We start from the raw sequence: 11,296 nt of genomic DNA, 5'->3' as shown, positions 1-11,296 counted from the left end.
GACTCCTCGTCCAGACGGCTCTGGAAGACAGGAGGGCTACCGTCACACATGATCGATAACAAGAAGTACCTAGGTATGGATTCCTGTGGGCTCATGACTGAAATGGACGCTCATATTATGGTCCACATGAGGGACAGGAATTCACCAGGGAACAGCCAAAAATGACATGATGTACAGGACCGCCTGGCAAGGGCCAAATCACAGACAACTATTTCACAGACACATCCATGAGGAGAAATGTCTAATTATCCAGCCCAGCTGTGACAGGCGATTCATATCAGACCTGTCACAGAAATGGAGAAAAATGTTTTCCGGCACATTCTGTGAGGAACACCTCTTGAGCTACAAAGAACGCCCAATACTTTCAACGAGCTCCGGTAAGCTGTTCGATGAGCAAATTGGAAAAGACCTGCTCTACCCATACAGAAGACGTGGCTTAGGGGGCCTGCGTTCTCCAGGGAGAGTATTTACTTGCCTGCCATCTCCAGGGCTGGGCCTCACGGTGCCCGGCAGGTAATGAAATTCCGCCTCCCTCGCAGCGGCCGGGAACTCGTATGACAATTACCTGCACTATGGCAAGAGGAAGAGAGAAAGAACGCAAAAAGAAGGGCGATGATAATCCAAGCTCGTGGAGAGCCGTCTGTTATATACTCATACACGAGCGGACTTCAGAAGTCTGAACACCTTCCACGTCAGTCACGTCGGTGATTGGGGTGTAGGTAAGTAAAATGACATAAAAACATTACATATATTTTAGTTTTTGTTATTTCCTTCAAAGATCTAATGCTTCGTTTCACTTTCAGGCAGTACTGCCCTTTGGACTGACAAAAAAATAAAAAATAAAACAATAAGAAGCTTGTGAAAACATTTCCTTTCTTCATGGAACATCTCTTTCCATTACATTTCAGCTGCAATAAGGCCTAATAATATCGACATCAATAAAACATAAGCACATTGCTGCATAAGTTATGAAGCACAACGTATTCCATTTTCGCTGTTGCCGTTCGCTGTGAGCGCATGGATTGCCGTTACTGTGTGATTGAGAGTCCGAAGGGCTTCTGTCTTCTAAGTGATCGACATAGATCCAGGTAGGAGTAGCACTGATCTGAAACCATCTGTATTCCAAAGCTCTTCTCTATCCTGACAACCTGGCTTGTATAAATAAAAGAATTAATCTCATAAAGGCCACATCTGTTGGCTCTCGCAGGCTCACTGTATGTTTTCCCAGTACATGAGCGCCTTGGTGGAAATCAATTCAAAGACTGAACACCATATGTTCCCCTCTCCTCTTTCTGGTCTGCAACATTTCAGACATCACACGCAGTTTTACATGATATGAACGCAACATGGTTAGAGTCTTCGCCTGGGTCACATGTGTGTGGAGTTTGCATGTTCTCCCCATGTCGTCGTGGGGTTTCCTCCGGGTACTCCGGTTTTCCCCCACAGTCCAAAAACATGCTGAGGTTAATTGGACTTGCTAAATTGCCCATAGGAGTGCATGTGTGAGTGAATGGTGTGTGAATGTGCCCTGCGATGGGCTGGCCCCCCCATCCTGGGTTGTTCCCTGCCTCGTGCTCATTGCTTCCGGGATAGGCTCGGAACCTAGGACCCCCCGCGACCCAGTAGGATAAGCGGTTACGTTTACCTTACATTTCTATTCTGTTTATTACTGTATTGTTTATTACCGACGAGATTGAAATTTCATATGTGTATGACCCATGCATCATGTAGTTGAAGATGACAATACTGATCCTTTACTTGTCTTTGACTCAACTCATAAACAGCATATGATATATTAAAAATATGTCAAATAAGCTACATTGTTCTCTAGTTATACTTCACTGATACTTGGTGGCCTTGATGATTCATCCATCTGTATTACCTGTTTCATAAGGCCGGAAACAGGCACAATATACAGCAAAAACTAGAGCATTAGAAAACAGAACAGCTCCTCTCTCTGGCATAAACTTTTCACCATACTGCATTTGACCTGGGGGTTTGTCTTACGAGTGGATTCCCAAAGGGAAAAAAAAAAGACAAGCTTGTGGGGAGATAAAAATAAAAAGATCAATGAACCAGCATCAATAAGCAAACACCAAAAGGTTTTCAATAGGTTGCAGTCTTCAGGAACAAAAATGTTACTTGTGACACACTTTTACTGTGTGTTCTCTTACCCCAGAACAGAGAATACCAAGAGAAGACCAGGTGCGGATGCCCAGTTCAGCTACAAACAGGAGGCAGATGAAGTATTCTACAAATACTTAGGGAATGCTAATATTTGAGATATACACCACAATTCTTGGGACCAAATATCATACTCAGCATTTACAATTTGACATCACTATTTGGCTTTTACTTCATTTGTTCTCAATGACAGCCGACCGAGGGTTAACAACACATGTATACAGAGAGGTTCCCATTCTGCTAGTTCTTATGTACTTTATTGTCAAGTACGATGGAGTCAAACTGGGTGATAACTTGATCATTCCTCCCACCATAGCAGTAGAGCAAAGGAGCCTTGCAGCTTGGCATGTGACGAGATGCCCAGTTGACAGACCTGCAATGCTGACTAAAGTTTTGGCCGGAAAATCACTCCATGTACAGCAGAAACCCGAATTTACACTTTTGGCAAAAATGTTACATTGCAATCTAGATGCCAGTCTTGCTAGTACAGAAAAAAATACTCATTAGTGTACTCCTGGCTTCATAATAGAGACTAAATACTCATATTTGTGCTCCGGGTTTCATAATACAGATAAAATACATCTGTGTACTCCTGGTTTCATAAAAAATACTAAATACTCATCTGTGTACTCCTGGCTTTAAAATAGAGATTAAATACTCATTTGTGTACTCCTGTCTTCAAAATGCAGACTAATACTCATCTGTGTACTCTAAGACAGAAACATGCACAGGAATGTATATGAGACAGGTCCTGAGAAGTGAATTCCCTCAGATAAATCGACTTCACGCCTACAATTCAAAAGCAGCAGACCCTATAACTGGACTTTACAGGTGTACCGGCCACCTTCCCATCCCACAGCGCTGGACCCCTGAACTTCCAGCAATCCCAGCTCCCAGTTTCCTCCGGCACAGAGCCCTCACGCGACAGCAGCTATCCCCGCGGTGCGTGGGCGCCCGGCGAGTTCGGGTTGCCTGAAACTTCAGGTCTCTCCCACACCCTGCCGACTCGCCCCCCCCCCACCATTCACACCCCACCCACACTCTTGCTGTCTGTCAAGCACAGCAAAGAAATAAAAGGCAATAAAAGCAGAAGAAGATCCATCTCCTATCTGCAGACCCTGATAGAGTCGCAGTGGTGAGGGACTCACCTGCACTGCTGCTGTTGCCGTTGCTCCTGCTGCGGTGATGAGGGGGACGGAGGGACCGGTACCGGAGGCTGCAGCCGTGTGCTGGAGCACCGCTCTTTGCTCTCTTTTCACGGAGTGGGATGCTCCGGCTCGAGGAGGTGGTGCTCCCCCGCCTAATGACATCTGCTGCTCTCTTTAAACCTATTGGCTGACGGGAATGATTCCCCACTTATCCCGGCCCGCTGTCTCACAATGAGTCTGCCCACACAGCCCCCCCCCCCTCGCCGCCTTCTTTTCACATTTCTCCTCCCTCTCTCTCTCTCTCTCTCTCTCTCTCTTTCTCTTTCTAACTCTCTTTCATACAACTCGATCTTGCATATCCCTCGCATAATTCTATAGACAAAACTGCTTCAACCAGATGCCCCCTCCTACCTCCCCCTCTGGGTCCATTACCCCCCCCCCCCCCAATGCCAGGCTGATTCCAGCCCCCCTACCCTACCTTGGGGTTCTCCACTGTCTGCAGTTTCTCACCTGAGCTTCTTCTCTTTCCTGGCCAGCCATGCATGTGGCACCTCTCCTCGCTCCTCTATATGTCTCAAATCTCTCATCATTTCTTGAGTCACACATTTTCTTTAAGAGGCTGCCTTGGAATTTCTGCCATACAAAAAAAAAAAGTAGAAAATCAGATAGATGCTGGTCCGAACCACGTCTTCATCCATCTGTCCATCTTCCAACCACTCATGTTAGGAATGGGAAGAACCTCATCGCAATGTGTGGAAATGACAGATAATAGGGATTTTGTAACGTTTGCTTAAATTACCCACAAAAGAGGTGTTCGCCTTTTTAAGCTTTAAGGGTAATTTATAGCTTTACCCTGTCTGGATTTTACTTTGTTTTGTTCTAAGTAGATCATCAGCTCTCAATTTGATAGTCTTACTCCCTGGAATATTAAAAAAGTCTAACAATGCGCGCAGACCATGTAGTGAAACAATTTTCTGGATTACCTGTAACCTAAACCAAAACCATCTTAAGCTGTATTCTAGTTGATCCCAAGATAATCACTTGCAAATCGACGTATTTGTAACTCTACAGAATCTCTTTAGATTGGGAGTTTAATACATACAGTCAGGGACGGATTACGGACCGGGCCAGCGGGGCCGCTGCCCAGGGGCCCTTGGGGTGCAGGGGGCCCGTGGGGTGCAGGGGGCCCGTGGGGCCCCTAGCCCAAAACAATTTGCAACGCTTATCAACAATGTATTTTCGTTTGTCTGTTTTAGAGGGCCTACATTCTTTGATCCTCTGCCTACAAGGGCCCCTGACCCTATAGGGAGGGCGTTTGGCTGCCAAAGGGCCCTTGAATTGTGGTGGTTGTGGTGGTGGTGCTGATGGTGGTGGGGGGGGGGGGGATCCCTCGCGAATGTTTTGCCCAGGGGCCCACACAACCCATAATCCGTCCCTGCATACAGTACTGTGGACAGGTGACAGATTGCAGGACTTAAATGGGTAGAGAAAGTTATGCTTAAAATTTTTAAAAAGGAAAATCAAGGAACACTTCAATCAGGTCTCTACTTCCACCATCTTTCACTTACACAAGAGGATTTGCCGCTTGACTCCGCGATTGTGATTTCTTTGAGGCTTGGCATAACCCTAATTGCTGTCTTTCATAGGTTTTACTCTGAAGCTTTAAATATCAGTATTTTTGTAGTAGAATGACCAGATCTGGACAGACATTTCTGGACATGGCTGTGGATCACGTTTTATGCCCTGTGGATATTATAGGAAAACCTCCAAAGTACACTGTATGACTTTATTTTTCTGGTCCTTTTAGAATATTTTTTCTGATTCTTGCTAATGGTAAAAAAATGCAGGTCTAAAGATATACACTTTAATGAAGCATCTTTTATTGATTCTCTGGCCTGTTGTATTTAAAGTCTTTTGATTGGATGGAAATAAATGGCTGCTACCATGACTTCAGTGAGGGAGATATTTACCGATTCTTACCAGGTTACAGATGTCACAGCCTGATAAATTTGCCATTGCACGAATGACAAAGCATGTAACCAGTTCCTGATGTCCTCTTATGCATCACAAGCAGCTGCGTTAAGCCTTTTATCAGTAGAAACACAGACACACACACACACACACACACACACACACACACAATATGTTCAGAAATAATTCAGAAACATTAGGAGAGGTTCAATTGTGGACAGAATTATATTGACAGCTCAGTCATCTCTAATTAAAATTTCAGCTATAAGAAAAGTTGTCATTGGAGGGATAGGAGGTTGGGGTGGAGGGAGGAGGGGGGGGGGGCGCAAGGGCAGGATTGAAAACATATAAATATATGGCATTTAACTGATTGGCATTATCCCCAAGTGATAAGAATAAATAAAGGATTTTAATTATAATCCTGAAGGGCAGCTTCTCATCTTCCAGATGTTTTTAGTTACATTTATTCTACAAACAATTCATCAGCTCAGTACACACGCCTCATAATCCACACGAAAGTCAAAGAAATTAAATTAAAATGAAACTGAACATTTTAAAGCTAGCTGACACATCCTAAAATGCACTGTGGGGTAATTCTTTCATGTTAAAAATCAGTCATCAGAAAATAAGAATATCATCTTTTAACACTAATACATCAGTTATATTTCATAGTCATTGATGGAATTAGTTGTATCTGCCCTGAAAATTTCACAGATTAATAATACAAACAAGGGACTCATAAAAATAGTACAGCAAAAAATGTTGCTTCTGTGAGATGTCCTCTGCCTGTACTGTAGTTACGTGTCTTTGAAGAATTTGCTTAATCTTTTGATTGTTTCTCCCTGCTTGCCCAGACTAGGGTAATTGCCAGTTGCAAAGAGTTCCTTGAACCCTTGCCACTCATCTCCGCCGTCCATCTGCACAGGACCATCTTCGTCAGCCAGGAAAATGTTTTTCTTATAATTGGAAAAAAGGATTTTTTTTTCAAACTCCAGCTATCGCTCTCCATGTCCACAGCTTTTCCAACAATCAGGGCAATTGTAATGCTGTGCAGTGCACAGTGGGGGATTAAGATATAAGCTGAGGAAATAATTAACAAGAGGAAGAGCATGTCAGGTTGGAGCAGTTGTATTACAAATTAGGGAATAAAGCTGCTTGAATTTTGCCTAATAAATCCAGTCTGCCAGAGTACCTGCTGATATCCACAAGGCCACTTACTGCTGGTCCTGGTTAGGAGGAATTTGTTCTCTGATTGGTCCCATGCTTATGACTACAACTAGAAAGTGACCTACTGTCCCACGTTTACCATAATGGATTCAAGGTATAGAAAAATCTGCCCCTTCACTAACTAAAACCTATGTTTTCCCAGTGCAGTATCACCACACTTACCGTCAGCAAACTAAGCACAAACTCAAACCACACACCAGGGAAAGAATTAGAACTAAATGCAAAACTCAAAAAAAACATGAAGCCTTTTCACAGAAATTCAAAAAGGTGCAACGGAGAAATGCGTCAGAGATCGAGATGCAATTTTTCAAGAGTAACTGATAGAGTCTAACCGAGTTAGAAATGCACAATTTTTACTGCACTATTTTTGGAATTTCAAGCAGAAAACATTGACTTTCAATAGCCACACAAAGCAGTCCTAGAATAAAAAGGAAAAAATGCCTAATATTCACAAAGCAAACGCAACAGAAGCAGAGACCATGTGGCTTTGATGACTCAATAAAACAGCAAAACAATACTTTTATCCATAAATGTACATTGATCTTTCATTTCTCAGAAAAATAAGCAGTTTGCAATGTTGTACTGGTGTTATCGCTTTGTGAATTTGGCCACGAATATTTGCCTGATTTAAAGTAAATGATTAACGCTGTAGACTAAATGATTCGAAAACCTCCTGGGTGAATCTTCCGTTCCTCCGCTGGCTGTTCAATATCTCGGAAGGCATTATGAGAGGCGGGAAGGTTAGAAGTGATACAATCCATTAAAATGCAGAGGGCGCCATCTCGCCCCCGGCAAGTTGCCGGAATGATCTGTGGCAGGTGGGGCAAAGAGCAGAATGCTGAACGACGTCTTCTGATCGTCTTGTTGGGCGTGTCGCATGTCATCCAGTCCGTTGCATGACGGCTTACATGCACCAAAAGCGTCAAGGTCTTTAACATGCGTAACGACAACTAATCGCATTTCCAGCTGTATCTATATTCAAACAGTAGATGAGTTCGAAGTGCAGCCATAAATCACTCGCGCTGACCTTTCATAGCACTAAAGCGCAGTGAAGCAGATTAGTTCGCTGATAAAAGGTCGCCCTTTCCTTGCCAGGTCTTGGGGATTCAGTGCCTAATTTGACCAGTGCATACATCTTGGTTTAAAACTAAGCAGCTGGTTGATTTAAAAAAAAAAAAAAAAAAAAATATATATATATATATATATATATATATATATATATATATATTATGGGGTTAGGAATCGCAGCGCTTGACATAACAACTGCCACTGTCACAAGAGAAAAATCACTATACAGTATCACCACATGCCCAACCATCCATCCATCCATTTTCCAAACCGCTTATCCTCCTGGGTCCAGAGCCTATCCCAGAAGCAATGGGCACGAGGCAGGGAACAACCCAGGATGGGGGGCCAGCCCATCGCAGGGCACACTCACACACCATTCACTCTCACATGCACACCTATGGGCAATTTAGCAAGTCCAATTAGCCTCAGCATGTCTTTGGACTGTTGGGGGAAACCGAAGTACCCGGAGGAACATGCCCAACCACCATGTTTAAAATCATCATCAAATGCCAAAAAATGCACAAGGGCATTAACAACATTAAATATAAGGGTGCCTGACAGAATAAACATACCAAATAACATTAATTACATTTTGCCATCTACAAGGGCACCTGTATGCATACACATCCTGTTTATTAAAGAGTTCAGGTTGCATTAACTTCAACTGGAAATTGAATCCGATCCACAAAATTGCCTCTGGGTAGACATTCGATAGCCAGGTGTTCTTATTTAGGGACTTATATTTCCAATCAGGATAATTATTATTGAGCTACTCACCTTTATTGTTATGACATTTTTTACAAGCCTGTTTTCGTTTAGCACGCGGCACACTTGTGATGTGCATTTAATTCGTTCAATGATGACTTTCATTCACCTTGCTAAAGAGCTTAGCTTCCTAGAGATACAAAAGGTGAGATCCTATTACATAGAAGAGGTGTCATTTTAACACTCTTCCTTGAAAGCATCACACTCTCGCTAAGACAGTCTACAAATTCTTTGCATTAAATATGTCCATTAAAGGGCATACTCACACTTAGCCTGGCTGCCTTGTACTGTGTCTGAGTATGATTGTAATAGTGCTAGAATTGGATTTATAACTTGGAAAAGAAAAATCACAGATAGGTATAACAAAATCTCCCTGAATGACCCTGTCTGGACCAAGTGAGGGTTAGAGTTCCAGAGAAAGCTGAAGAATGGCTTGAACTCAGATGTCCGTTTTGTATGTCCATGCCACAACCTATATAGTGATACTATATTTGTCTCCATTTTTCACTTATCTATCTTGGTCTTTGTCTGACACATATAAAGGTGAGAGCAAGCTTGGCGATCACAGCACAGGGTCAGCTGGTGTCTCTGGAGCAACTGGGGGGTCAAGGGTCGTGCTCAGGGTCAGAATCAATCTGCAAGCTCTGAGATTTAAACTGGTGACTTTCTGACTACAGGCACTGAGTCCTAACCTAGTGAGCCCACCCCGTAATATGTGGGGGGAAAGAGACAACTTCCGAAGGGCCACATGCTTCCCACCCCCTACATTAACCTCACGAAAAGGCGGAGATGAGCAAATACTTGGAGTGGTCTAGTGGTCCTCTAATGAAACCCTCGGTTAGGTCATTCTTCTGAGGTGTTGGATAGCTTTTCACTTAGACATCCACTCATCCTCCGCCAGCCGGAGACTCCTCCGGCATCGAGAGCAGACAGTCACTGCCGGTACCACGAAGGGCACTCCAATCAGTGCCAGGCACTCAAACATCCACAGCTGCTGAAGGAGAAATGGGCCAAACACCTGAAATCATTTCAGGCTCGTTCCTCTGTCAGAAGAATACAAGAGACGAGACAAGTTGAGAGAGGCACTGGGTACGATTAGTAGCTGAATTCACCACTTGAGTGGTTTTGACGGCTAGTGCCTGATGGATCCAGACCAGCCGGATTCTCAACACTGGGAGCGGCTATTATATGAGGCCTGAGATTCCAGAATTCCTTTCTTGTGATTTTGGCTCACTCAAGACATCCAAAAGTGCCTGCGCAGCCGGGTAGCATGTCCATTAATAGGACCAACAACTCTTGGCCTCTAGGGTAAATCTACCACATTTAGCTGAGCCACTATTTGCTGAAATATCAAACAGGTCATAGTGAAAAGGCCGATTTTAATTATTATATCTGGGAATCATACATTTTAATTAAGCGCTCAAGTAGCGACCATTGCTAACACCTTAAGTTCAAACTCGGCCGAGAAGAGTCAGCAGTTTCATTCATTTTTAACGTGGAAAAAGTAATTTAACCAAAGAGTATGAATTAACTTTTGACATTTCACCGTAGAAGATGGATCAGCTGATTACTGATTTTAGCTTGCCTGTATGCATTTTAAAGTACTGGTCTAATTAATTGAAGAGGATTTCTTTATGGACCTCTCAATGCAAAGTCAGAAGTTACACCTTCCATACTGGCGGTGTTCCACAGATGGGGTCCATGTGACATAAGAATCACCATGGTAACTGGTTTTAAATCCATAATATGAGGCTACAGGAAGGCAGAGCCCCATCTGTTCCTGGACCACCTCTACTACCCTGGTGCCACTCATTGGCAGTTCCTAATGTTGCATTTTCTGATCGATGAATATAAGTCTTATTAGATTCTAGTTTTGTTTGGAAGATGCCCCCATGCTGCTCCCCATAGCTTGGGTGGGGTCACAGTGCAGGATCAGCCAACGTGCAGCACCCCTGGAAGGGGTTAAGGGCCATGCTTTGGGGCCCAAGACCAGGGCTTAAACCAGCAATCTTCTGATCACAGGCGTAGAGACTGAACCCACTGAGCCACTCACTACCCTTTGGAGCATGTATGTGTGCAGGGTCTACTTGCCTCACATGTACAATGTAAAAGCTCACAGACACAAAGGGAGTTACTCATAGAAAGATATCTTATCTCTCCAGAAAGGGATGTTAGGGCATACTCACACTTTGCCTGGATCCCTTGTACTGTACCTGAGCATGATTGTCACCCCCCCCCCCCCCCCCCTCGTTCCGCCAATGGACTGCGCACACAAGCACACTTCCATCATCATCGTGTGACTTTTTGTGTTGAAGAAAACCTAGGAAGAAAAGCGCTACCACACAGTACAATGGAGTTCATGATTAATATCCTTATTTTGCGGCCTATTTGGAGTCGTCTTGGGCGCGATGACATACAATCCTCTTATAGATTTATCAAGTATGCAAGACAGTGACTTTAATTTAATCATGCTGCACATGTAAGAGGACAATACCGTATTTTACCAGAAATCGCAGTGTTTTTCTGTCTTGCATCCAGTTGTTCCTGGATACTCTCGTCAGGCTAAATTTCCACTACATCTCTGCCGTAGACAAAAGTGACAGTACAGCACTGAGAGATCACATGAGTCAAATAAACTGGACTTTGGGGGTGAAATATGCTCAGGCATGGTACGGATAGCCTGGTATGAGTGTATCCTTAGACTCATAGAGCTTTGCAAGGAGGATGCTGGTATCAGTCAATTTATCTGGCATGAGAGACAAAAACAAGGCTTTTGCATGTAGTAACAAAACAAGAAACAGGTGAATTAATCCAATATGTAACCTGGTCACCCATTTATCTTATAGAACAAAACAGAAAAGCCTGGATTCCTGTAAACATTTAAACTGCAGTTTAGATGAAAATGAATTGTTTCCCCAAGCTGTAAACTGTGA

General features: G+C 43.5%; 1 long non-coding RNA gene across 1 annotated transcript in view; it reads right to left on the bottom strand.

The window, feature by feature from the left end:
- Positions 1-475: 475 nt before the first annotated feature.
- Positions 476-11,296, bottom strand: part of LOC125733994 (uncharacterized) — a 32,548-nt gene continuing 21,727 nt past the window's right edge. Inside the window, exons 2-4 of the long non-coding RNA XR_007393329.1 lie at positions 3,843-3,965; positions 3,333-3,519; positions 476-570 (exon numbers count right to left, since the gene is read on the bottom strand). This is a non-coding gene — a long non-coding RNA (uncharacterized LOC125733994). The remainder of the gene's footprint in view (positions 571-3,332; positions 3,520-3,842; positions 3,966-11,296) is intronic.

Source organism: Brienomyrus brachyistius, chromosome 1, assembly GCF_023856365.1.
Source record: "Brienomyrus brachyistius isolate T26 chromosome 1, BBRACH_0.4, whole genome shotgun sequence".
In the NCBI taxonomy this organism is placed as follows: domain Eukaryota; kingdom Metazoa; phylum Chordata; class Actinopteri; order Osteoglossiformes; family Mormyridae; genus Brienomyrus; species Brienomyrus brachyistius.
Note: the sequence above shows the minus strand (reverse complement) of the source record. Positions and strands in the feature narration are given on the sequence as shown.